At 41.5% G+C, this 26,085-nt stretch overlaps 1 protein-coding gene across 3 annotated transcripts in view; it reads right to left on the bottom strand.

Annotated features, from left to right (window-relative positions):
- The window catches only part of LOC126106588 (arylalkylamine N-acetyltransferase 1-like), a 101,449-nt gene that overhangs the window by 61,040 nt on the left and 14,324 nt on the right, over nt 1-26,085 (bottom strand). The window contains exon 1 of one of the 3 annotated variants that reach the window (XM_049912935.1): nt 19,136-19,184. The exons of the other annotated variants lie outside the window; for them this stretch is intronic. The gene's annotated coding sequence lies outside the window, so the exon portion shown is untranslated. Of the gene's footprint in view, nt 1-19,135; nt 19,185-26,085 lie in introns of those variants that run through there. 3 annotated transcript variants of the gene reach the window in all.

The following is a 26,085-nucleotide window of genomic DNA, read 5'->3' as shown; positions in this document are numbered from 1 at the left end:
TCAAATAGAAAATGGGTCTCCCTTCCTCTCTCAACAATTTAATGGTTCGTTAGATAACGCCACCTGCACAAAATGACACGATCCCTGTCGGTTAGCAAGCTATCGCGTCTACGCCGAATATATTTAAAATATATTTCTTTTAATTATTTATGAATGTTGTTAACCGAAAGTTGCCCAAATTTGAATCTTCTTTCACGGCAGCAATCACCTGGTCAATTGTTGGAAATTCGTTATATATAAAAAAAATGCCTCATGTGCCTTCGTATCGCATTTCTAACGAAGTCATCAGCACTTTCTTGGGAGACCTCAAAAAGTGTCTAGTCTTGCACTCATATAACACAATACAATGAAGAACGGCGAACACCTGTAGAAGCAGCTGTTTTCAAAAGAATGTCAATCACTGACTGCTCTTGATAGAAGAGCTCCGTTTAATACACATTAATAACCACGTGTTAATGATTTCTTCTTTGATCGCTTCTTGGGTAGACTCAAAACGGATATATCGACCTCGCTCGCTATATCCATGAAGGATGACATAACGCGTTTAGTCGTACGTGATACTATTGGATAAAAAAGAATTCCCATTGGTTGGTGGCAGATACAGTGAGTGCTGAATGTGTTTACGAACACTGACGCTTACGCAAATAATTAAAAAGTCTTTCAAACGTGGCGAACTTTACAGATTTTAAGACCACACGCACTAACGACTTATACTCGCAACGGAGGGAGCGCTCCCCGTATTGTTCACCCCACTACGGCAGTGCTGTGCTCACGCACCTTGATGTGTTTACAGTCTGTCTGTCGTTTCGGTGAAAGTTTCTCAGTTCAAAAGTTTAACCGAAACCAGTCAGTAAAATGGCCTGGAAAAGACAGGTTACGAAATGGAAACTGTTTTCAGGCTTACAAAATACGAGTACATCAGCAAAAAATGGATAAAAATACACGAGACATGAATGTCACCAAAACAAAGCGCTTTCGTGTAGGTTTACTCTATCGTCTTCCCGGATCGTGTCCTCAAGGTCAGACTGCCTCCCGAATTTACCGTCTTTGACGCAGAATTATATGCAATCTTGGGGGCACTGGAGTAGATGAGACATTCTCCCAGTGTTAGATTTCTCGTCTGTTCAGATTCTTTGAGCGCCCTTTTTCTCTCCAGAGCTTGTGCCCAGCAGATAAAGTAAGCCAGACTATCCAGGACACCCTCCTCCAACTACAGCGACTGAGGAAGGAGATGTCTTTCTGCTGGGTGGCAGGGCACGCGGGAATTCTGGGGAATGAAAGGGCTGATCGCCAGCCGGAGTGGCCGAGCGGTTCTAGGCGCTACAGTCTGGAGCCGCGCTACAGATACGGTCGCAGGTTCCAATCCTGCCTCGGGCATGGATGTCCTTAGTTTAGTTAGGTTTGAGTAGTTGTAAGTTCTAGGGGACTGATGACATCAGAAGTTAAGTCCCATAGTGCTCAGAGCCATTTGAACCATTTTTTAAAGGGCTGATCGAGCAGCCATGGAGGCGTGTCGTGACCGCCAGGTCTTTCAGTGTGACGTCCCACTGCATGCCGTCACCTCGCTTTTGCGGTATAAAGTCCTGTGTCGCTGAGAACATCGTGTCGTCAAGGCCACAACTCGGCCGTGGCGTAATCCCTTCCAGCCACGTCGACAGAACGAGGCCCTCCTCACTGGTCTTCGCATCGGCCACAGCCCTATGACGCATGGATTTTTACTCCGGCGAGAGGACCCTCCGATGTATGGTGTCGTGGCGTGCAGATCACGGTGCACCACATTTTATTGGACTGCATTTTATTTGCTGACTAGCGGACTGCAACGGATTTGCCGGCGGATCTGCAGTCTATTTTACGCAATGATCAAACGAATGTGGTTCGCGCTTTAAAGTTTCGTGAATTGTCCCACGTTTTTAACAAGATTTTGGGGAGATGTTTTTAATGTGTCATCACGGTGGCTGGCTCACCCAAGTTTTTTGTGAGCGGTCAGCCAGTCACATTTCCCTGTGCTGTTCTTTTAGCTCTTTTGTGTTTTGTTTTCCCTCTGTTTCAATTTCTTGATTAGCTATCTTAGCCTCCTCATTGGTTTCAGTGCACGTGGGAGTGCCTGTGCGATAGAGTAATTGTGTGGTCATTTCGTGTGCATGCGTGTACGACAGTTTTCGTTCTTATAGGCGGCCGCGGTGGCCGTGCGGTTCTGGCGCTGCAGTCCGGAACCGCGGGACTGCTGCGGTCGCAGGTTCGAATCCTGCCTCGGGCATGGGTGTGTGTGTGATGTCCTTAGGTTAGTTAGGTTTAAGTAGTTCTAAGTTCTAGGGGACTTATGACCTAAGTGTTGAGTCCCATAGTGCTCAGAGCCATTTGAATTTTTTCGTTCTTATCCACATTCGTTAATTTTAGTCATTGTTAGGGTGCTGATAACCTCGCCGTTGGGCGCCCATAAGATCCCCAAACCACACACACACACACACACACACACACACACACACACACACACACACTGCGCGAAGCTGCTCGACACGACGTCGTTTTGCGCCATTACCGTGGCCATTACGCGGCGTCTGAACGAGGAGCGATTTAATTTGGAATTATCCGCTTTTGTCGATTTCGTTTTAGTGTTTGAGTAATTTTCTGAGTAATTATTGTTGTGACTTGGCAAGACAACCAAGTCACTATGCGAGGATGCCGAAATGCACGCGCTTAGCTCACGCAGGCTTGCGTGAGGTCTGGAACAGTGTAAAGTAGTTAATATAGCAAATAAAGTACGTAGTTGATGTAATACTTAACTTTATTCAATAATTGGTGAACATCGCTCTTGTTGATACATAAGTGCACTGGTAATGGCGCCTTGCTAGGTCGTAGCAAATGACATAGCTGAAGGCTATGCTAACTATCGTATCGGTAAATGAGAGCGTATTTGTCAGTGTAGCATCGCTAGCAAAGACGGCTGTACAACTGGGGCGAGTGCTAGGAAGTGTCTCTAGACCTGCCGTGTGGCGGCGCTCGGTCTGCAATCACTGACACGCGGGTCCGTCGTATACTAGCGGACCGCGGCCGATTTAAAGGCTACCACCTAGCAAGTGTGGTGTCTGGCGGTGACACCACATTTATTACACTAAGAATTGTATCAACATGTCGTCAGGACAAGAGGAAAAATCTTATAGCTGACCCTATTAGCCAGATGAAGTGTTAAGCAAATCGCAAGCTTCGACGTTGAGAATCCAGATTGTTGACAGCACAGGAGCAGACCAAAACAGAAGTACTGTAAAATCTGTCATGCAGAGCAGTGGTTTACCATGGGGCGGCTGTCCTGGAGTAAAGTTTTCAGGAGCGCAAAAAAAGTAAGACCAAAAAAAAAGTATGTATGTAGAAAAACCCAGTATATTATCTTCGAGGGCGAATGTCCATCAGAGACAAGGGTATCGTCATGAGTTCCCCAAGGAAGTGTGATAGGGCCACTATTATTTTCTATGAACATAAAAAGCCGACCATTGTGACCGAGCGGTTCTAGGCGCTTCAGTCCGGAACCGGATGTTAAGTCCCATAGTGCTTAGAGCCATTTGAACCACTTTATAAATATAAAATCCATAAGATTCTGTTTTAGTAGGACTATGTAACTACGTTCTTTTCAAAACTTATAGGCTAAGCGATATGTAATGTTTTTAAATGTTTAATGTATGTATACTATTTATACACGTAGATTTTTGCAAGAAAATCACCTGTATGTATAATGCGAAATTCGTAATGGAGGAAGAAATGTGTTTTGTCTCAGTGTTTTTTATATTAAATGTGACAGGTTAATAAAGGCGCTACGATGCCTCCTATTTTGATTCGATGTGTCCATTAGCCGTGGACACGCACTTGAACATGAAACGCTTGTCGTATGTTCAAATATGTAACGGGTATACGCGACACTAATATTTGTATTTTTGTAATACTTGTACATTTGTTGTTGTAGGTCACTGTATCAATGTTAGGTTTAGACGCATCCACATCTAAAACACGACACGCCCATTTGTTGTGGACGTTTGCTTTTACGTGAGGCGCGACGCTATCTGTCGCCATCGAGAGTTTCCTGGTGCTGTAAGTTGTGTTGATTTTCTGTTTGGTTTTGACCTCGATTGTGGCATTCATTCTGCTATCATTTATAAGGTACGTGTTGCCACTTAGATGTTTACTATTAAGATCAGGCCCTGTCAGTACAGTTATAATTGTACTCATATAATATCTGTCATATTTGAACTTTTTGTTGTAATAACCGTTCACTGAAATATATATACTGCTTTTCGTAGCCTCAGTAGGCCAGGTTTGAAAACTAGTTGCCTAAAATATTTTTTTTATTTTACACGTCTAGTTCCGTAAGACCAAATTGAGAAGCAAATGTCCAAGGTTCAAATGCCTCTGAGCACTATTGGACTTAAAATCTATGGTCATCAGTCCCCTAGAACTTAGAACTACTTAAACCTAACGAACCTAAGGACATCCCACAACACCTAGTCCTCACGAGGCAGACAAAATCTTTGACCCGGCGGGAATCGAACCCGGGAACCCGGCTGCGGGAAGCGAGAACGCTACCGCACGACCACGAGCTGCGGACTGCACAAGCGTCATGGACGTGTGATCCAAATGCAGATTGGAATTTTGTCTAGTATTGACTGAGTGAAAGCTGCTAATTCTAGGGAATAAGCTGATATTGTTGACAAGAAACGGCACCAAAGAATATATATATTGAGAGGCCCACGTCAATATTGCAGCTGTTGACAGATTTGTTAATGAACGCTTTCAGGCAGTAGCTACTGAGGTTGATCTTAAGCCTTGCGCACCCGAGAGGTGTCTTAGTTGACCCAAGCAAGTTTTTTGTTTATAATTTATTATTTTTGGCATTCCTTGTAGTAAAAATCAACGGCATTGTAGACATATAGATAATGAACCACGATCTATGTTATACACTTCACATATCTGAGACGTACGATAAACAATAACTTCTCGGCTGGAATGAAATTTTCACTCTACAGCGGAGTGTGCGCTGATATGAAACTTCCTGGCAGATTAAAACTGTGTGCCGGACCAAGACTCGATCTCGGGACCTTTGCCTTTCGCGGGCAAGTGCTCTACCAGCTGAGCTACCCAAGCACGACTCACGCCTCGTCCTCACTGCTTTACTTCTGTCAGTATCTCGTCTCCTACCTTCCAAACTTTACAAAAGCTCTCCAGCGCACACTCCGCTGTAGAGTGAACATTTCATTCTAGGCTGTGGCTAAGACATTTCTCCGCAATATCTTTTCTTTCAGGAGTGCTAGTTCTGCAAGGTATGCAGGAGAGCTTCTGCGAAGTTTGGATGGTAGGAGACGAGGTACTGGCTGCATTGAAGCTGTGAGGAGGAGGAGTGAGTCGTGCTTGGGTACCTCAGCTGGTAGAGCACTTGCCCGCGAAAGGCAAAGGTCCCGAGTTCGAGTCTCGGTCTGGCACACAGTTTTAATCTGCCAGGAAGTTTCAACTTCTCGGCTGTTTAAAGTAAAGTACAGGAACTTTATTTCAGTTTCTATAGTAATGTGTCACAGCACCAACAACTTTAATCTTGGCACAATTCAGTGCACCTTTAACCCATACAGACATAGACTCTGATTCGTTTATTTTACGACGATTCCTTGTCCTAAAAACCAACGGCATTGTAGACATATAGTAAGATGAACCACGATCTGTGTTATACACTTCACATATGTGAAACGTACGATAAGCAATAACTTCTCGGCTGTTAAAAGTCTCCAGCCCTAATATAGTCTCCACTTCACCTCCACGGAGCCACAGTAGCCCAAATATTACCATGCGCACTAGCATCAGCATTAGTAAGTGTAAAACTCAGTACGCATCCACAGAACACTGAAGGACCATGAAGAATAATTTGCGCACCTACTCCGCTCTTCGTAATAATAGATATACCGGGTGATCAAAAAGTCAGTCTAAATTTGAAAACTTAATAAACAACGGAATAATGTAGATAGAGAGGTAAAAATTGACACACACGCTTGGAATAACATGGGGTTTTACTAACAAAAAAAAGGGGTTGCTAGACGCGTGAAAGCTCTCTTACGCGCGTCGTTTGGTGACGATCGTGTGCTCAGCCGCCACTTTCGTCATGCTTGGCCTCCCAGGTCCCCAGACCTTAGTCCATGCGATTATTGGCTTTGGGGTTACCTGAAGTATTGTGATCGACCAAAATTTCTAGGGATGCTGAAAGACAACATCCGACGCCAATGCCTCACCGTAACTCCGGACATGCTTTACAGTGCTTTTCACAACATTATTCCTCGACTGCAGCTATTGTTGAGGAATGATGGTGGACATATTGAGCATTTCCTGTAAAATACATCATCTTTGCTTTGTCTTACTTTGTTATGCTGATTATTGCTATTCTGATCAGATGAAGCGCCATCTGTCGGACACTTTTTGAACTTTTGTATTTTTTTGGTTCTAATAAAACCCCATGTCATTTCAAGCATGTCTGTCAATTTGTACCTCTCTATCAATATTTCGTGATTTATTCAGTTTTCAAATTCATACTGACTTTTTGATAACCCAGTATTATCAGTCTTTTGTATTCCTCCACTGCAATGTCTGTCAAGTGAGGAAAGAAGATTGAAACTTAGAGTAGGCCGGAAAAATAAATTATGGGAAGAAATAATCTCCCTTAACGTGAATACCCAGACAGTGCTCCTCTCAACACTGATTTCTTGCCACTTCCACTGAAGCGATAAAAGTCATGGGGTATCTCCTAATATCACGTCGGAGCTGCTCCTCCCCAGGATAGTGCACCAGCTCTACGTGGCATGCACTCAAGTCGTAGGACGTCCCCTCTAAAAATATTGAGCCACGGTGCTTAATAGCTGTGGAAAATTGTCATGAAGTAGCCCAAAATAACCATTTCCAGTCAATGATCGGTTCAACTGGACCAGAGGACCCAGTGTATTCCATGTAAACACTGCCACACCATCATGGAACCAGCACCAGCTAGTACAGTGCCTTATTGACAATTTACTACCAAACGATTCAAAAGGCTCTGAGCACTATGGGACTTAACTTCTGAGGTCATCAGTCCCCTAGAACTTAGAACTACTTGTAAGTAGGCTGTTTATGTTTTCTTATTGGCAAAGTTACGTAGTTCTCTATATGAAAATCACTGGCTGTGCTGTGTGCAGCCTGTGGCTAGTTTGCATTGTTGTCTGCCATTGTAGTGTTAGGCAGCGGCAGCTGGATGTGAACCGCGCGTAGCGTTGCACAGTTGGAGGTGAGCCGCCAGCAGTGGTGGATGTGGGGAGAGAGATGACGGAAGTTTTGAAATTGAACTGCTATATATATTATGATTATTAAGGTAAATACAGTGTTTGTTCTCTATTAAAATCTTTCATTTGCTAACTATCCCTATCAGTAGTTAGTGACTTCCGTAGTTTGAATCTTTTATTTAGCTGGCAGTAGTGGCGCTCGCTGTATTGCAGTAGTTCGAGTAATAAAGATTTTTGTGAGGTAAGTTATTTGTGAAAGGTATAGTTTAATGTTATTCAGGGCCATTCTTTTGCAAGGATCTTTGATAGTCAGATTGCGTTGCGCTAAAAATATTGTGTGTCAGTTTAAGCACAGTCGTGTATAAATTGTTCTAAGGGGACGTTTCATATGGCGACCCTGCCAGGATTCGAACCTGGAATCTTCTGATTTTTTCTTGTAGTTTGTGTATTTAGTGTAGCTTTTGTTTATTGCTAGCGCGTAATTATAGAGAGAATTTCCTTTGTAGTTGTGGTTTTTCATTGTTGCACAGTAAAACAGTTGCGGCATGCATGTAGATTTGCACCAAGTATTTTGCAGCTGCACTTGCAATTAACTAGATATTATTTTCAGTTCTATGTTAATGTGTTCTCTTATTTTTGCTCTTCAAATTGTGTTTTTCTGTGTTGTCGTGTGAAATATTGTGACAATAATGGCGTGTGAAAAACGTAACACTAGGCTTTAAAGTAAACTGAGAAATAATAGTGACGACGAGCGTAGCTTATCAGCACCACTGGGTAGTGAATTAACAGACATTCGAAGTAGTAATTTGGTAATTGTGCATAGGGAGATGGAGCGGGCGGCAAATAATGGTGTAGACAGTCAAACAGGTAGTGGACAGGGAAGAATTATCGATCGATCGGTCAGCAACAGCTTGCCTCAGGAATCCGAAATGACAGGACACAATTTTGCAAGTACTGTAGACTTAGGTTTTGCGTCCTCACCCTTTTCTCAAATAAGTCAAGACACATTTTCTGCTTGTCAAAATGTGAATGTTGCCGGTGCAAATTCACTGCCGAAAAGCACTGAGGAACATGTTTCAGACACCAGTGCATTGTTATTACAGTTAATGCAACAAATGGGACAAAAGCTTCAAAAGTTAGACACAGTGGAACAAAATCTTAAAAAGTTAGACACAATGGAACAAAATCTTCAAAAGTTAGACACCACACTTGAACAAACACGTGAAGATTTAACTACTGAGTTACATAAAATCGAATCGAAATGTCAAAAGGTCTGTAATGACGTAAAAACACAAATTTGTGAGCATTTTCAACCTATTTTTTCGCGGCATGAAAATGCATTACAGAATCACGAAGCAGCCATAAAAGAACTGCAAACCATTGTTCATGAAAATCATGAGACCCTGCAAGCTAAAATGGACTCAGTTGCATCTACCGATTCGGTTTCGCAACTTGCAAAATCTCAGGAAAACTTAAAGGACACAGTAGAAAGACACACTGAGGAAATGTGTTCACTATCGGAGAAAGTAGCCGAACTTTCGGATCAGGTCACTAACTTATCTACAAAGGTAGATGATGATCTGAATGACACAAGACCTGTAGCCATCACTGACACAGAAGAGTGTGAACAAATTACGAAATTCAAACAAAACCAGAATCAAATTAATACGCAACACCAAAGAGAAATCCGGGAAGTACAAGATCAGCTGACACAGGTAATACATGAATTACGTATTTCAGAGGCCACTCGCGCTCCAATACGGGAAGAGGGACATAGAAATACGGAACAGCCACAAAATAATAACACAGGGCATTTCGGAAGTTATGAAAGAAATTGGCAATGTGCACCGAATTTTGAGATGGAACCGCCGACACGACGTAACGATGACCGACATGCGACTCGCCGACATGATGATTTTGACTATAAGCTGTTCATTACTACACGTAAATTCAAAACGTTTAAGAATTCTGCCAACGACATTCATCCACAAGCGTGGCTCCATCAATTCTCTCATTGTTTTCCTCCCAACTGGTCATTGGAGCACAGGTTAGAATTTATGTGTGGCTACTTGGAGAATGAACCAGCTGTAAGAATGCGATCGGTCATTCACGATTGCCACAGTGAAGGAGAATTTTACCATGCCTTCCTCTCAGCATATTGGTCTCAAGCCACACAAGACCGAGTAAAACATGGCATCATAATGATGAAACATTTCGAACAATCTGAATTTTCCAGTCTTGTGAAATATTTTGAAGACATGTTGCACAAGAATCAGTACCTGTCAAACCCATACAGCCCCTCAGAACTCATCCGCATTTGCTTAATCAAACTGCCTGAACATTTACGACATATTATTTTACCAGGACGTTTCATATGTTTTTACTCACAAAACAGGAACAATCAAGGGATTTCAATACCAATTTCGTGTTCGTGAGCATACTAAATTTTGTGTTAGACCATACGTACTGAATTCGGTAGGTCAAAGGTGAGGTTTTTGGGACATATTATTTCTTCTGAAGGCATTCAACAGGATCCTGAAAAGTTAGAAGCAATCAGAGCCATTCCAGTTCCATCCACAAAAAGACAAGTCCGCAGTTTTCTAGGTCTCGTAAATTTTTACCGTCGTTTTCTGAATATGCAAATTCTAGTTACACCAAAACTTTGTTCTCTCACTGGAAAAAATACTATTTGGAACTGGGACGAACAAGCACAGTTGGAATTCAATTCTTTGAAAGAAGCGTTACTTCACGCGCCAATACTAGCTCATCCAGCTCTGTCACAAGATTTCTGCCTTAGCACAGATTCTTCTAAAGTCGGTCTTGGTGCCCATTTATTTCAAGAAGCCACAGAAAATGACACTACTGTTCAGAAAACCATTGCTTTTGCTAGCCGAGTGCTAAAAAATCTGAAAAAAATTATTCCGTTACTGAATTAGAAGCTTTAGCTATCGTTTGGGCATTTAACAAATTCCGTTTCTTTCTTTCTGGTAAGCACGTAAAAGTATACAGTGATCATCGTGCATTACAATTTCTTATGTCTTCAAAATTAAATCATGATAGGTTAAAACGTTGGGCATTGTTTCTGCAAGAATTCCGCTTCACAATAGTCTACATTCCCGGCAAGGAAAACATTGTTGCGGACGCGCAGTCACGCGCACCGGCTGGGCTTGAGAAAAGTAACAGAGAAGGCAACCTTGAGAAAAATTTCAGTATTCTTTACATTCAGAAAGTCGCCTTTGAAAACTTCATCACCACATCTTTAAAGTACATTGCTCATGAACAAGATAAAGATCCAATTTGGAAAGACATCAAAAGTAAATGGCATGAAAAGACACACACTCAGATTCGGCATTATTACCTGGTTAGAAATAACATACTCTTCAAACGCTGCACCATTGATGACAAGCTATGGGTACTTTGCATTCCAGACGATTTTGTTAATAAGTTCATTTGGTATATTCATTTCAGCTACGCACATTTTGGTCCACGAAAATGTTATCATATTCTACGAACGACTTGTTATTTTAACAATATGGAAAAGAGAATTCGAAGAGTCTTGTCTATTTGTAAACTTTGTCAAAAGGCGAAACCATCTACTACCTCACATCATGCTCCGTTGTTTCCTATTATTCCTTCTAAATTAAAAGAATTTGCTGCTGTTGATCTCTTGGGACCCCTTGTCAGAACATCGAATGGATTTTCGTACGTTCTAGTCGCTGTTGAACTTACTTCAAAATTTGTTTCTTTTACTCCGTTACGTAAAGCCACTGGACGGTCTGTATCCAACGCCTTTGTTAAAAATTTCTTACGTGAAGTTGGACACGTCAGTAAAGTCATTTCAGATAATGGACCGCAATTCAGATCTGCTGTTTGGCACGCATGCTTCGGAATCATAAAATCAAACCTGTTTTTATTTCATTGTACTCACCACATTGTAACCCGTCTGAACGGATTATGAAAGAAATCAATAAGCTTTGCAGACTTTATTGTCACAGAAAGCATCAGAATTGGGACAGATATTTACACTTATTTCAAAATGTGCTGAATGAAATGCCTCATGATTCCACTGCTTTACCACCTAGTCTTGTACTGAAGAATGAAGAACCACCGAACAGAATCAGAGAGCTTGTACCCTTCCCGAATACACGTAAACTTCGACACAAAAACATAATTGATTTGGCTCTTAAAAATATAAAATCTGCAGCAGACAAAAGGAGAAAACTACACGCTAAAGCAAATGCAAAGAAATTATATATTGGTCAGAAAGTTCTCATTAAAGCTCATTCATTGTCACATAAGAAGAAACACTTGAGTCACAAACTCTTTCTAGTTTACAATGGACCTTACAGAATCCGACGTATACCACATGATAATTGCGTTGAAGTTGAAACTCTGCGTACTAGGAAGAGTAAAGGTTTACACCACATTTCACATGTAAAACCGTTTATTGAAAGATAATCTGCTTTTTAACTTTGTCTTTGCCATAAAACGTTTCACTTCACGTTACTATTATGCTTTAGAAACTGTTACCATGCAACAATGTTTAAAGTTAAATATCCAGTGAAGAACCAAGAGAACTTATTCAAACAGAAATTACGAATGCATTGTTATTGCGAACAGACGACACAGTGTTATTGTGTGTGTACATTCTTGCTTGTTAGTTGCACGATTATATAACGACTATAAGGCTCACATACTTAGGATATTTACCAGTACTGCTAATGAGATTTTAATGCAACATTTTGGTTTACTTGAAAATACATTCTGGATTCAAAGTACTTTCTGTGAGATACCAGATGAGACAGTGGTTAGTTTATGTGACAGCTACACGATTTTATCACGACGCTACTAATGAGTGACAATTTACAATGTTGCTTTTGCGGTGTTTCTGTTTTATATCTGCACAGTTTTTCTGAATTATTCTGGAAAGTAAAACATGTTTTAGTAATAACTTTTGTGGTATAGCTACAAGGAGACAGCCTTTTCCGTAGCACAACAATACGTTACAGCACAGTACTTTCATCATCACAACAATAAGCGTAATAACTAAGATATCTCTACGCCAAACATTTCACTTTTGTTTATCATGAGGTAAGTACATTGGCTTCTGCAGAACTTAGCTTTCGGAAGAAAATAACTAGGATACTTCCACAGAGATTATCTTACAACAAGATGCACCTTTAGCGCTACAGGACACGCATTTCAGTGATTAATTTTGTACTTAAAACATTTATTTTTTAAGATTTTTGAATTACAAAGAAAGTTTTCCGTGATACATTTCATTCCATTGCTGTAATCTGTAACACCTGAGGGTATAATTACATTAATCCTCAGGGGGGTACATGCTTACTTTGTGTATCATGTGTTTGGCAAGCACAAGGAGCCCTAGCTAATATGGTATTTGCTTATACAACTTTACACATCGGTACCATATTTCTCTAACACACAAATTACACAGCTATCTGATCATTTAACTGAGAGACACAAACATTTATTTTACTACGTCAGTGACACATGTTTACGTAATTACACCGTTGGGTAACTTCACACTTACGAAATTGTATTTTGTCTGTACTGTGTGAACTCTTCATATTTTTTCGGAACCATTGGGATACTATGAGAGCTTTGAATGATGTATTTGGTATGAGATCATGTTTTTTAAAGTACGTTTGAGGCAGATGACACTATTGAAATGAGCAGAGAATATTTTTTATGGTATGAAATTATTGCAGAAAGCTACGACCTTTTTTGAGATTTGGCTGTGGTGTTATGATGTTATTTTTACGACGACGATGTGTATTGTGCTGTTGAGGTATGTTTATGTCAATAAGATGATGCTACCATATATGAGGAATGTGATTACGTGTTCATATGTATATGAATAATGAATAGAAGTTAGGGACTCTTGACTTGTGAAAAAGGATGTTGGAAACCAAGAATCGTACTTTAAGAGTTATGAAATGTGTGTAAATGCGTGAATGTATCACAATGCCGGCGAAAATTTTTTTGGACACTGTTATATTCATAGGATTTTGTTTCTACACATTTGCAACGCAAATTCTTGCCCTGTGAAATATGAGACTGTCACTGTAGCGGAAACTGCTGTCGTAAATATTTCCGTAAGAAAGTTAAGTGACCATCTGCACGTGCGTCGTCTGCACACAGCTATGTCAGACACCTGGAGAACAAGCCATTAGGGTGTGCCTTTCCGGAAGCACAGGTAGAAAAAAAAAGGGAGGCCATTATCCTCGCTATTGACATTTCCTTGTTGAAAGCATACTGTGGAGCTCGTAATTTATGATATTTACTGAAATGCCTAATAAAATGACGAGAAATATTTTTACATCTGCACACCTGATTACGACAAGCGTTTTTCTACGAGAGTTGAGAGAATTTCTACTAACTTATGAAATGTCACATGACTACTGAATGATATTTTTATGCTTTGGTTTGCGTAATTGCTTATTTCACTTGATATCTGGTTTCCAGCTGTGTTGCAGCATTGCTTTTATAAAATAAAATGCATTTGCTAATGTGAACACTTTCTGTCAACAGATCTATTAAATAATTATTTTATGATCCACATTCTTTAAAAAAGGAGCACTTGGAAAGGAAAGAACAATAAGAAGGACTAGTAACAGTAACAGTAACACATAATTTTCTTTTCAAGTACATGGTAATATTTTTTTTACAATAAGTTGTTGTGGTGCACCACTTTAATTACATAGACATTAAGATGTGAATATACATTTCCCTTATCTGCATTGTTGTTTTTACTGTAATATTTTTCTGCTTGAGCTATGTCATGTTTAGGTATAAGTTGCTGCTGTTTGCCAGGCATAGTGTTATTGAATTTGACTTTGTATTATTCTGTTAAGCCAGTTTTACTAATGATTTATTTTTATTATTTGCTGCACAGTGCCTTATATTAGTTGTAATATTGCAATTGCTTTGCCAATTTGAATTTTTTTGTCATTGATGTTTGTGTTAATTATTTTATGCTGCAGCATTGCCTCGTCCCTAATTTTAGCATATGAGCTCAGTAGTTTTAAGTTAGCTTAAGAAGGAGTAGACTATATAAGAAACTAACTATGATGAATTGGAAGAAATGCATTAAGAAGCTATAAGAAAATAGTTTGGCCAAAAAAAGTAGTGCACAGTGGAGAAAAACTATTTTTGAAAGAGGATGTGAACAGAATACAGAAAGCATGCTTGGATAGGATTTTCTTGGTGGAAAGAAATGTTGAAATAAGACGAAAGATCTATCGAATGAAGTTGTGGGGTGGACTGCAGTACCAAATGTTACACTGAAAACAAACCCTGTCCTTTCCTTTTGTGTTATCCCACTATATGTTTGTGTACCCTTGTGTATTTGTTTTCTTCCTGTCTCTGTGTAGTTTCATAGAATTTTTTCTTCTTTTAATATTAAGCTACATTCACTATGATGAGGAATACTGTTATCCTCAAATATAATTGGCATTAATAATATGTTATTGCTTAGACATTATTTATTCTGTTTTGTTTTAATGCTCATGTGTGAAGTTGATGTTTCAATAATTATTCTGATCTTTTATGTATGTACTCATGTCATAATTCCTGTAACACTGATGTATATGTTTATTTCTGTTCTGTTGTAAAGCCTGTACTACAAATGTTATCTGTATTGTTATGTTTTTAATGATGTATTTTGTACCTTTGTAATTGTATTCTCATGTTATAAAATTGTAATTGACACCAGTTAATCAAATTAAGTAACTTGTAAGTTCCATTTCACTGCACACGTTTCTGTTGGTCATAGTATATGGACAATATGTGAGAAGTAGGGACTGTTAGTGTTTGCACATGTGTTAATAATTCAGCAAGGGACTGGATAACAGCATTGCTGTTTCTAAGGACAATTCCAAAAAACTTTGTGAGTGCACAAGTGGTGGTTATGGACTTGCTATATTAACTGCAAGACTCTTCACTGGTGATTGTGCACCCGCACAGTCACAACAGATGGCAGCTGGTCATCTCTACCAGGACTACAGTGGGCTGTCCACACTTTCTATAAGGACTGCAGTGGGTCTGCACCTCCGGTGGCCCACCAATAACATAATCTCTACCAGGACTGTAGTGGGTCTGCTCTATGATGACCTACCTACCAATATTCATCAACTTCGACTGTCTCTGCTGTGGGTTTGCTCTGTTGTGGCCCATTACCTTCCAGCATGTCAAGATTCAGCACTGTCTTTCTGTTGGAAGGACAACACTACTTCTTCAAGACTGCACGGACATCAGCTACTTCCGTGTGCATTGTCTTTTACTGCTCAGACTTTGATAAAAGAAACGGCAGTTTTACTGTGATGAATGATCAGGACTGTCTTTATGGACTGTGAGAAAATTTTAGCTTTTGACCAACATTGTATCAATAAGTGTGTGCATTTGATATCTTTGTTATTGTAATTATGAAAAATTTTTTCAAATCATTATTGGCCACTGCCCAAAAATATTTTGTAAAATTTTTTGTGGGGAGCATGGGGGCTATGTAAGTAGGCTGTTTATGTTTTCTTATTGGCAAAGTTACGTAGTTCTCTATATGAAAATCACTGGCTGTGCTGTGTGCAGCCTGTGGCTAGTTTGCATTGTTGTCTGCCATTGTAGTGTTAGGCAGCGGCAGCTGGATGTGAACCGCGCGTAGCGTTGCACAGTTGGAGGTGAGCCGCCAGCAGTGGTGGATGTGGGGAGAGAGATGACGGAAGTTTTGAAATTGAACTGCTATATATATTATGATTATTAAGGTAAATACAGTGTTTGTTCTCTATTAAAATCTTTCATTTGCTAACTATCCCTATCAGTAGTTAGTGACTTCTGTAGTTTGAATCTTTTATTTAGCTGGCAGTAGTGGCGCTCGCTGTATTGCAGTAGTTCGAGTAATAAAGATTTTTGTGAGGTAAGTTATTTGTGAAAGGTATAGTTTAATGTTACTCAGGGCCATTCTTTTTCAGGGATCTTTGATAGTCAGATTGCTTGCGCTAAAAATATTGTGTGTCAGTTTATGCACAGTCGTGTATAAATTGTTCTAAGGGCACGTTTCATACTGAAAGCTAACTAACCTACGGACATCACACACATCCATGCCCGAGGCAGGATTCGAACCTGAGACCGCAGCAGCAGCACGGTACCGGACTGAAGCGCCTAGAACCGCTCCGCCACAGCGGCCGGCTCAGTCGTATAGGGTCCAACTCGTATAGTCACTGCAGGCGATTTCGTGCTCTTAGCAAAGGCGTCAGCTATGTGCTGCCACTGCCCACTTCGTCGCACTGTTCTAACGGATACGTTCGGCGTACGCCCCACACTGATTTCCGGGGCTGTTTCGCGGAGCGCTGCTTGTCTCTTAGCACTGACAGCTCTACGCAAACACCGCGGCTCTCAGTCTTTGAGTGAAGACCGTCGGTGACTGAGTTGCCCGTGGTGACAGGTAACACCTGAGATTTGTTGTTCTCGCCACACTCTTGACTCTGTGGATCTACGAGTATTGAATCCTCTGACGTCTTTTGGAGTGGAATGTTCCATGTGTGTAGCTCCAGCTACGATTCCGTGTTCAGAGTCTATTAATTCCCGCCGCGTGGGCGTAATCACTTCGGAAACTTTTTCAAATGAATCACCTGAGTACAAATCACAGCTCCGCGAATGCACCGTCCTTTTATACCTTGTGTACGAGATATTACCACCGTCTGCGTATGTGTATATTGCTATCGCACTACTTCTCACCTCATCGTATTCTGCAAGTCCTGTTCTGTTTCTCGTTCCCGACATGACTTTTACGTAGGTAATGTCAGCGATTGTAGCCTGGATTATCTTGTTGTATTTAGTGGTACTACATCGACTATGAAGTTGTAGAACTTATCCATAATGAATTAAGAATGAAATCTGGCCCCCATCCCGCGTCCGGCCATCCCGATTTACGTTTATCGTGATTTCCCTAAATCGCTCCAGGCAAATGCTGGGATGGTTCCTTTGAAAGGACACGGCCAACTTCCATCCCCGTCTTTTCCTAATTCGATGAGACCGATGATATCGCTGGCTGGTCTTCTCCCCCAAACAATCGAACCCTCTGGTCCCCAGTGCAGAAAAAGATGAAAAATAGAACAGGGACAGCTCCCTAAACTATTATGTAAACTGCTGGTAGCACCGGGTCTGTAAGCACATCAGAATTTGCGTGTTCATGTAATCCAGAATTCCCTCTCTGCAGTAAAAGCAGAGAAACTTTGCCTGAATACGCTCCAACGTCTCCGCAGAAAATCACTCACGAAGTAGACTGATTTGAAATTTTTCACTAATATTAGTTAATGGCCAGAAAATGCAAGCTACATTTCGAATATGAGCTTGTTAAAGACAGGGAGAACTGAACTAGAGTATAGAGGTGCATTTTTTCATCTTCGGCAGATCATTTTCTAAGGGCTGGTTTTATGCGAAGTTAGAAAGCTGCGAGAAAGTTTTAAGGACATGGTTGTTGTATTCTCCTGTGCATTGTGCTTTATATTGATTTCCTTGCATGCTCTTTAAAAATGTAAATAAGTGACAAGTTGTACTCGTCAGTCTCTCAGCACAACGTAGTTGGAACGAAATGAACATTCCAACATAGACGTTGAAGAGACCTGTGTGTGTGTGTCTAGTTTATGTGCAATTTCAAAATAAGTATCTCCGTGATGCACAACGCCTCCATTTACAAAGGTGCACTTTTGTATAGTACTGAAGGCTACTGGGATGTTTCTGAACCTTGGGATGTAGAATATGCAACTCCTGCCAACCTCAGAAAATGAAACGAAACAGCGGGCGCGTAAAATGTTTAAATGCTTGACCGGACGTGTAGTGTGAAAATAAAGAACTTGCTATCCGATTTGCGTGACAAATTGATGAAGCTACGCAGCTGCACCTACACAACGTGAGGCATTTTCGCCACTCATTGTCACATTAGGGTCACGAAGATTGCACGGAAGTCGCGCAAAGAGCGGAAAGGAACAGAGCCCAATGCCAAGTGATTGGCAGCTGGTGGTCTACAAACGGTCTGTTGCAACAGATACCAACAACAGAACGCTGAAACTTCCTGGCAGATGAAAACTGTGTGCCGGACCGAGACTCGAACTCAGGACCTTTGCCTTTCACGGGCAAGTGCTCTACGAACTGAGCTACCCAAGCACGACTCACACCCCGTTCTCACAGCTTCAATTCAGCCAGTACCTCGTCTCCTACCTTCCAAACTTCGCAGAAGCTCTCCTGCATACCTTGCAGAACTAGCACTCCTGGAAGAAAGGATATTGCGGAGAAATGGCCTCACCACAGCATAGATGTTTCCGGAATGAAATTTTCACTCTGCAGCGGAAAGTTGTTTTGATCCGTTTGCGTCATGCACTTTTATATTTGTGTTGTGTTTTTTCATAATACTCAAAAGAATATCTGTAGCTAATAGCGAAAGCTAGCAACAAAGTGTTCGAGCTATTAAGATCCCGCAAAGCGAACTCAGTACTGCACATGACGGAATTCGTACGAAACAGTTCGGTACCGCATTGCACCGCTGTTTCCCTCGCGGTCTTATTGGGTGTGCGAATAAAGGCTAACCGAGTGAAATCGGTCCTTTCGCAGTCTGTGAAACACTTTGTTATTCCGATCCAAGCACACACACTGTTTCGGATAAGTGTACAGATTTCTACGTGTATGGATAGCTGCACAGTTAAACTGCAAGCGTGGAGGCCCCTTTAATCACCTATAAGACTCCTAAATTTGCTTGCACAGAATTAGCCCACGGACGGTGAAGCATGCTCGAGCAAAAGGCTTGGCGCTTGTCAAGCTCGTAGGTACTTGAGATGGGTACTCACCGATGTCGTACGAAGCGGCGAACGAGAGAGGCAACACGGACTTGCTGTTGTCGCCTCGCCTCGGCTGTGTGCCGCGCGCGCGGCTGCGCTGTCGGACAGGGGCGCGGTAATGACCCTCTTAGAGTTCAGCGACCTCTTCCACGTGACTGCCCTATTCGACCTTCGACGTCGCTTTTAAGGGCTCTACACATACACACACACACACACACACATACCAACGGACTGACCGGACCGACAAGCTTGATGTGTGTAGGCGTTTTGACCGACCGACCATCGAACTTTCCTTATCGGAATGTCGGATGGGTAGAACCACCCGACAGCCCAAATCCTACCCTCCCCTCTACCCATCAGTCCACCCAATACAGAGTTCCGTGTGTAGCGATGCCATGCAAAGCGCTCGACAAAAGTTCCTCCTTTGTCACTGCGTACGGGATTAAATGCTGTTCTAATGTAGATGACAGTGTGCGAGGCGGACGAAACTTTAAGGACAGAGTTTCTGAAGAAATTTAAAGACTGCAAACGTTTGTGGGTCACGTCGTGCGAGGAGTATAGCAATAAAGATGAGAGAAATGAACCACTTTTTCATTTTTTAAAAAAATCACTCCATAATGGTTTCGTCTGGCATATAGATTGAATGAAAGTGCGTCGACCTTCCGTATCTATGTTTTTAAGCTTTATTTCTGATTCTTATCGGAAATAAAGTCTAAAAACCGAAATATCGACATTTAATGGACATTAAGAGCTGACAAGTGCGAGAATTATCGCACAATCAGCTCAACAGCTCATACGTCCAAGTTGCTGACAAGAATAATGTACAGAAGAATGGAAAAGAAAATTGAGGATGTGTTAGATGACCATCAGTTTGGCTTTAGAAAAGGTACAGGCGGCAGAGAGCCAATTCTGATTTCGCAGTTGATAACGTCAGCAAGACTAAAGAAAATTCAAGACACAATCACAGGATTCGTCGACCTGGGAAAAGCGTTCGGCAATGTCAAATGGTGCAACATGTTCGAAATTCTAAGGAAAACAGGGGTAAGCTGTAGGGAGAGACGTGTAACATACAACATGTACAAGAGCCAAAAGGCAATAAGAGTGAAAGACCGAGAACAAATGGCTCGGAGTAAAAAGGGCGTGAGACAGGCACGTAGTATTTCACCCCTGCTGTTCAGTCTATACATCGAAGAAGCAATGACGGAAATAAAGAAAAGGACTCAAGTGTGGGATTAAAAGTCGAGGTGAAAGGATATCACTGATAAGATTCGCTGATGACATCGCTGAATTCAGTGGAAATGAAGAATTACAGAATCTGCTGAATGGAACGAACAATCTAATGAGTACAGAAAATGGGTGAGAGTAAATCGAAGAAAGACGAAAGTAATGAAAAGTAGCAGAAAGTGCCTCGTTGTTTTCATTTCTGCTACTTTTCATTACTTTCGTCTTTCTTCGATTTACTCTCAACACATGCTCTGTACTCATTAGACTGTTCGTTCCATTCAGCAGATCAGAATAGATGGTCACGAAGTTGACGAAGTTAAGGAATCCTGTTACTTAGCAAGGAGGAAATCAAAGGTAGACTAGCACTGGCAAAATTGGCGTTCCTGTCCAGGAGAAGTCTACTAATATCAAATATAGGCCGTAATTTGAGAAAAGAAATTTCTGAGAATGTGCGTTTGGAGCGCAGCATTACACGGTAATGAAACATGGACTGTGGAGAAACCGGAACATAAGAAAATCGGAGCATTTGAGATGTGGAGCTACAGATGAATGTTGAAAATTAACTGGAGTGGTAAAGTAAGGAATGAGGAGATTGTGCACGGGATTGAAGAGGAAAGGCATATATGGAAAACACTGACACAAGAAGGGACAGGATAATAGGATATCTGTTGAGACATGAGGGAATAACTTCCATAGCGCTAGAGGGAGCTCTGGAGGCAAAAAACTGTAGAGGAAGACAGTGATTGGAATATATCCAGCAAATAATTGAGGACGTAGATTGCAAGTGCCACTCTGAGATGGAGAGGTTGGCACAGTAGAGGAATTCGTGGGAGGCCGTTTTAAAACAGTCAGAAGACTGATGACTCAAAAAAATCAATAAACGGACTTGCTTCATTTATAGAATTGTTAAAAAAAGTCCGGTCTATATGCAAGCCGTCTGTTATGAAGAGCAAGGTGCGTTTTTATTTTTTTTTTACGGTTCTAACTGTTGCTAAATGCAACTTGTATCTGTTGTTGCATTTATTAGATGTTGTGCACGACTACCATGTGTAGTCTTTCTTCTTCGAATTTGAAATGAGTTTCTTAAACTTACAGGTCGTCGTTTATGCTGCGTGTATAAATATATTAATAATGTTTTATTTATTTTGCTTCACCATGGTGTATTTCCTCAATCAACTATAAGTCACATTGCAGGTTTCAGGAATCATTTTAGATAATAATTCTAGTAATACAACAGACTGAATCTGAGGTCCTGTTAACTTCTGGCACTAACTAGGAATCGTAATGTACCTAACAGCCTCTCCTTGCAGCTTACATCCTCTCTCATAACTGTATTATTCATCATTAAGAATTGTTTGGTGGTGGGCAGCGGCGCCGCAATGCATGTTACATTCGTTCTGAGATAACTACGAAAACTGTTCTCTGCCAGCTGCGTAACTAGCAGACCGTGGGTAAATTTCTGCCCTTGCATTGGTCACTTCTTTGCCCACAGCCGCCGGCCGCTGTGGGCGAGCGGTTCCAGACGCTTCAGTGCGGAACCGCGCTTCTGCTACGGTCGCAGGTTTGAATCCTGCCTCGGGCATGGATGTGCGTGATGTCCTTAGGTTAGTTAGGTTTAAGTAGTTCTAAGTTCTAGGGGACTGATGACCTTAGAAGTTAAGTCCCATAGTGCTCAGAGCCATTTGAACCATTTTTTTTTGACCGATGGATTCTCGAAGTTCATCCAATGTGCGTGGCTTTTGTCGATAAACAACGCCCTTCAGTGTTCCCCACAGGTAAAAAGTCCACAGGAGTTAGGTCTGGGGAACGTGGTGGATACTCCACAGCACCTCTATGGCCTATCTATCTTCCTGCTAGCTTTTCGTCGAGATACGTCCTAACACGATTTTGGTAGTTGTCTGGGGCACCATCTTGTTGAAAGTAAACTCTTCCGTCTCCATACAGGTCCGGAATGGCAGGTAAAATGGATGTCTGACGGTTCTGAAGGTACACATCTCCGGTAACTGTGTCGTCAAAGAAGACTTGTTACTATTACAGGTCGTCCAGATCGTTGTTTGTGTTCATCCTTAACACAGCCTTCGGCTTCAAATTTGTCTCGAATGCGACGAATCGTTAAACGTGACGTTGTCTCTGTTTGATACTCATTTCACCATTGCCATTGAGCCTCATTAATGTTTCCGTACTTAAAATACCATTCCAAAACTAATTTCCTTTCATCGAATGTAAGCCTTGCGCCAGCCATGTTTACTCGAGTAACTAGGTGCAACTAAGAACAAAACACTGACTATCTGGCGACTGTCGTCTGACAAAAGAAGACAACGCAATAGAACGCTTGTGTAGCGATTGCCGGAACTACAAACTATTGCAGTACGACAGATGAAACAACTAGGTCAATTAGTTTGCCAGTTATGGACTTTTAAACAGTGGATACCTTTTTATCCCTCGGATACGATGACCGATGCGCAGTGAGCAGTTTTCGCCCAAAGAGCTGGCCGAGTTCACTGGTTTTTCAGAAGGGCACGCCGACACTATCTGCCACCTTTCGGCCGGTCGGCGATGACAGAATCGACGCGCACGCCATGCTGTGATCTATCTCAAACGATTTTACAGAAACTATTCGGAAAAAAATTTCATTTCTGCTTTACTTGTAGCTTTATATGTCATGTTCATTATGATGTGTCCATCATTTCCTTAATGGTCATAGTTATTGGGATATTTACGTGGAAGTTAGGCACTGCGCGGAATTCGGAAAAGTTTACAATGAAAAATAGGGGTCGCTATGATTTTGCGTCTGGTACATATTACATAGTATGTTGCTCGGTATCAAATTTAGCTAACATCTTGAATTTTTCTTTGGACTTGATTGGAGGTCTTTAACTGTCACCAATCTCGAGAAAATTGATCCAACGTAACGTACTCACTTGCAATCCCACCGCGACAGCCAGAGTGAAACGTCGACAACATTCTTCATATTTAATAAACGGTTTGAGATATAGAAATGAGGTTTTGGCAAATGATAGCACACAAAGTGGAGAGAATTTGGACACATGGTTAGCATGCAAAACTTCATTATCTTCCGTGTTATTCCGCTAACTATAGACTTTTCCTATGAAAGAATGTATTTTTTGAGGGTCATCGAAAGCTGGTGAAACGAGAAATTGGAACAACATTAGTGAAGTCATTAGATGTTTATTTTGTACTGGGGATGTGCTTTTTCACAAGATGCTGACCTTACCTTTTCCTCAGTGCTTCACTTAATAAACTTAATAAACCACTGTTTCAGAATTCTGTTTCATAGTACTTGCAGTGGATACCAATGTAATTGTCGGCGGTCTCCGTCGATCAACAGACGACGTCGGCCTGTACGCTTTTGTGCTGTACGTGTCTCTTCACGTTTCCACTTCACTATCACATCGGAGGCCGTAGACCTAGGGATGTATATAAGCGTGGAAATCTTGCGTACAGATGTATGACACAAGTGACATCCAATCACCTGACCGTGAGTTCCGCGGAGCGCCCCATTCCACTCTCTCACGATGTCTAATGACTAACGAGGTCGCTGATACGGAGTACGTGGGAGTAGGTGGCAGCACAATGGACCTAATACGAAAAACGTATGTTTTTGGCGGTCTCCGGATACTTTTGATCACATAGTGTACATCCCTCCAGGAAAAGTTGGTCGGTCGATTGGCAGAAGCACCTACACATGTTCAGCTAACCACAGAGGGCCGCTGGATTAAATGAAGTTCTGACTGAGCAGAACAAAAAGTTCGAACCGAAAGCTAAACAAAGGCCACTGAACGTGTTCAACGACTGTATAAAACAGCGTAAAATTCCTAGCATCTGAAAGCCAAGATCATAGTTATTCTTAAACTGGATGTATAGCAACCCACAGCACCTGTTATGCCAACTGACACAAAGCTACGTCACACTGGCTGTGGAATCTATCCTCACACCGCAGCAGGCTGAAAAAAGCTGTACCACACAAGTACTCAATCTGACTCACCACATCAAGGATGGCTTCTAAGGGGGCTATGTAATGGGGTGCCGTTTTCATCGACCTTACGTCAGCATACAACACCGTCAATCTCCGGCTCCTGCTGCAGAAGGTGTATGCTACAACTAAAGACATTAATCTTATCGTCAGAGGCTCCTAGTAGAGTTTCAGGGAAAACTAAACAGATGGAGGAACCAGAGGAATGAGCTGTCGTAGAGAAGTGTGTTGATGAAAATAATCTTTGACATAATACACCAATGATCAACCCCTCCCTGCAGGTACAAATAGCCACATATATGCAGCTGATAGGGAAATTACAGTATAATGGAAAACATTTGAGATGGTGGGACAATGTCTGAGTAAAGCCTTAGTAGAGCTTGTACTGTATTAACGAAATATCTAGCTGAAGCGAAGTTCGGCGAAGACACAAGTATGTTCTTTCCACCTTTGGAACAAGCGGGTCGACAGAAAATTACAGATTGAATAGATAGGGGTATTATTAGATCATTGTACGAGCCCCAAATACCTTGCCCTCACATACAAACAGCACTGCCTTAACACCAAACTAAAGCCTAGTAGAAGAAATAATATCATTTGTAAGCTGACAAGCTCTAGATGGAGAGCCATTTCGAGGTTCTCAAGACGTCAACTTTCGACAACTGTTGGTGAGTGTGCGTGGCCAGTTTGTTGTAAAACAGTACATGCAAACCAAGATGACGTCGTCCTCAAACAGACAAGCAGAATCATCAACTGGTGTATGAAGCCACACTCCTGGACAAGATCTACGCTCTAGCTGGCACCTCCGCTACAGATATCTGTACAGAGGCAGCAGCATTTAAAGAACGATTTAAAGCAACAGAATCCTTAACTGTCTCCAGCCAGCTCACTAGCGATTAAATTCGAGGTGAAGTTCCCTGATATCGTTCGAAGATTACGAAGAACCTAAAACAGAGTGGACCGTTGAAGGAAGACTTCAAATCAACACTGGGTAGAGCCGAAATAGGAACCAGCAACAGGATGCGACGGATACTGGGGAACCTGGAAATCACTCAACAGACTACGTATGGGCACTGCAAGATTGAGAGGTACTCTGCAGACTCTAACCTCTGCGAATAAGGAGTACTACAACCCTCGCTTCATAAGTACACTTGTCCTCTGTGGCCTGCGAAATGCACTATAGAAGACCTTATGGGAGCAAAGCCAAATGCAATTAAAGTCGCTCGTTTCCAGGAAAGAAATGCTTCGCTTTTACTTAAAATCACGATATGTATGTCCTATTTTTATATTTGATGTACTGTAATCTTCACATATTTTTACATCTACAATTCGACCTTGTGTTCCTTTGTTATGTGTGAACGTTCTACATGCTATAATATGTAACTTGGTGATGCTTGTGACATGAATAAATAAGGAACTTGGAGACTTCAGAATTTCAATTACAGTGTCGACCATGTTCCAAGAGTACCTAAAACAGCCTTTGCTTCCCTACTTTTTACACGGACATTAGCTATATAAAATACCTTCAGTGTGACAATTAATCTGACTATAAGTATCTGTAAATGAGATTAAATACAAAGAATGGTTATCAATAACACTCAGAATTGCATCACTAAATTTATATGAAAGTTTTGTAAACTGAAACAGTTCCCCATTTCGTCTGACGAAATTCTTTTAGGCCCTACTTTATGTCTTACCTTGCAATGCATAACTCAGCTCCGTTCGGTCTGCACACTGTAGA

Source organism: Schistocerca cancellata, chromosome 10, assembly GCF_023864275.1.
Source record: "Schistocerca cancellata isolate TAMUIC-IGC-003103 chromosome 10, iqSchCanc2.1, whole genome shotgun sequence".
Taxonomy (NCBI): domain Eukaryota; kingdom Metazoa; phylum Arthropoda; class Insecta; order Orthoptera; family Acrididae; genus Schistocerca; species Schistocerca cancellata.
This window is presented reverse-complemented; position numbering and strand designations above follow the sequence as displayed.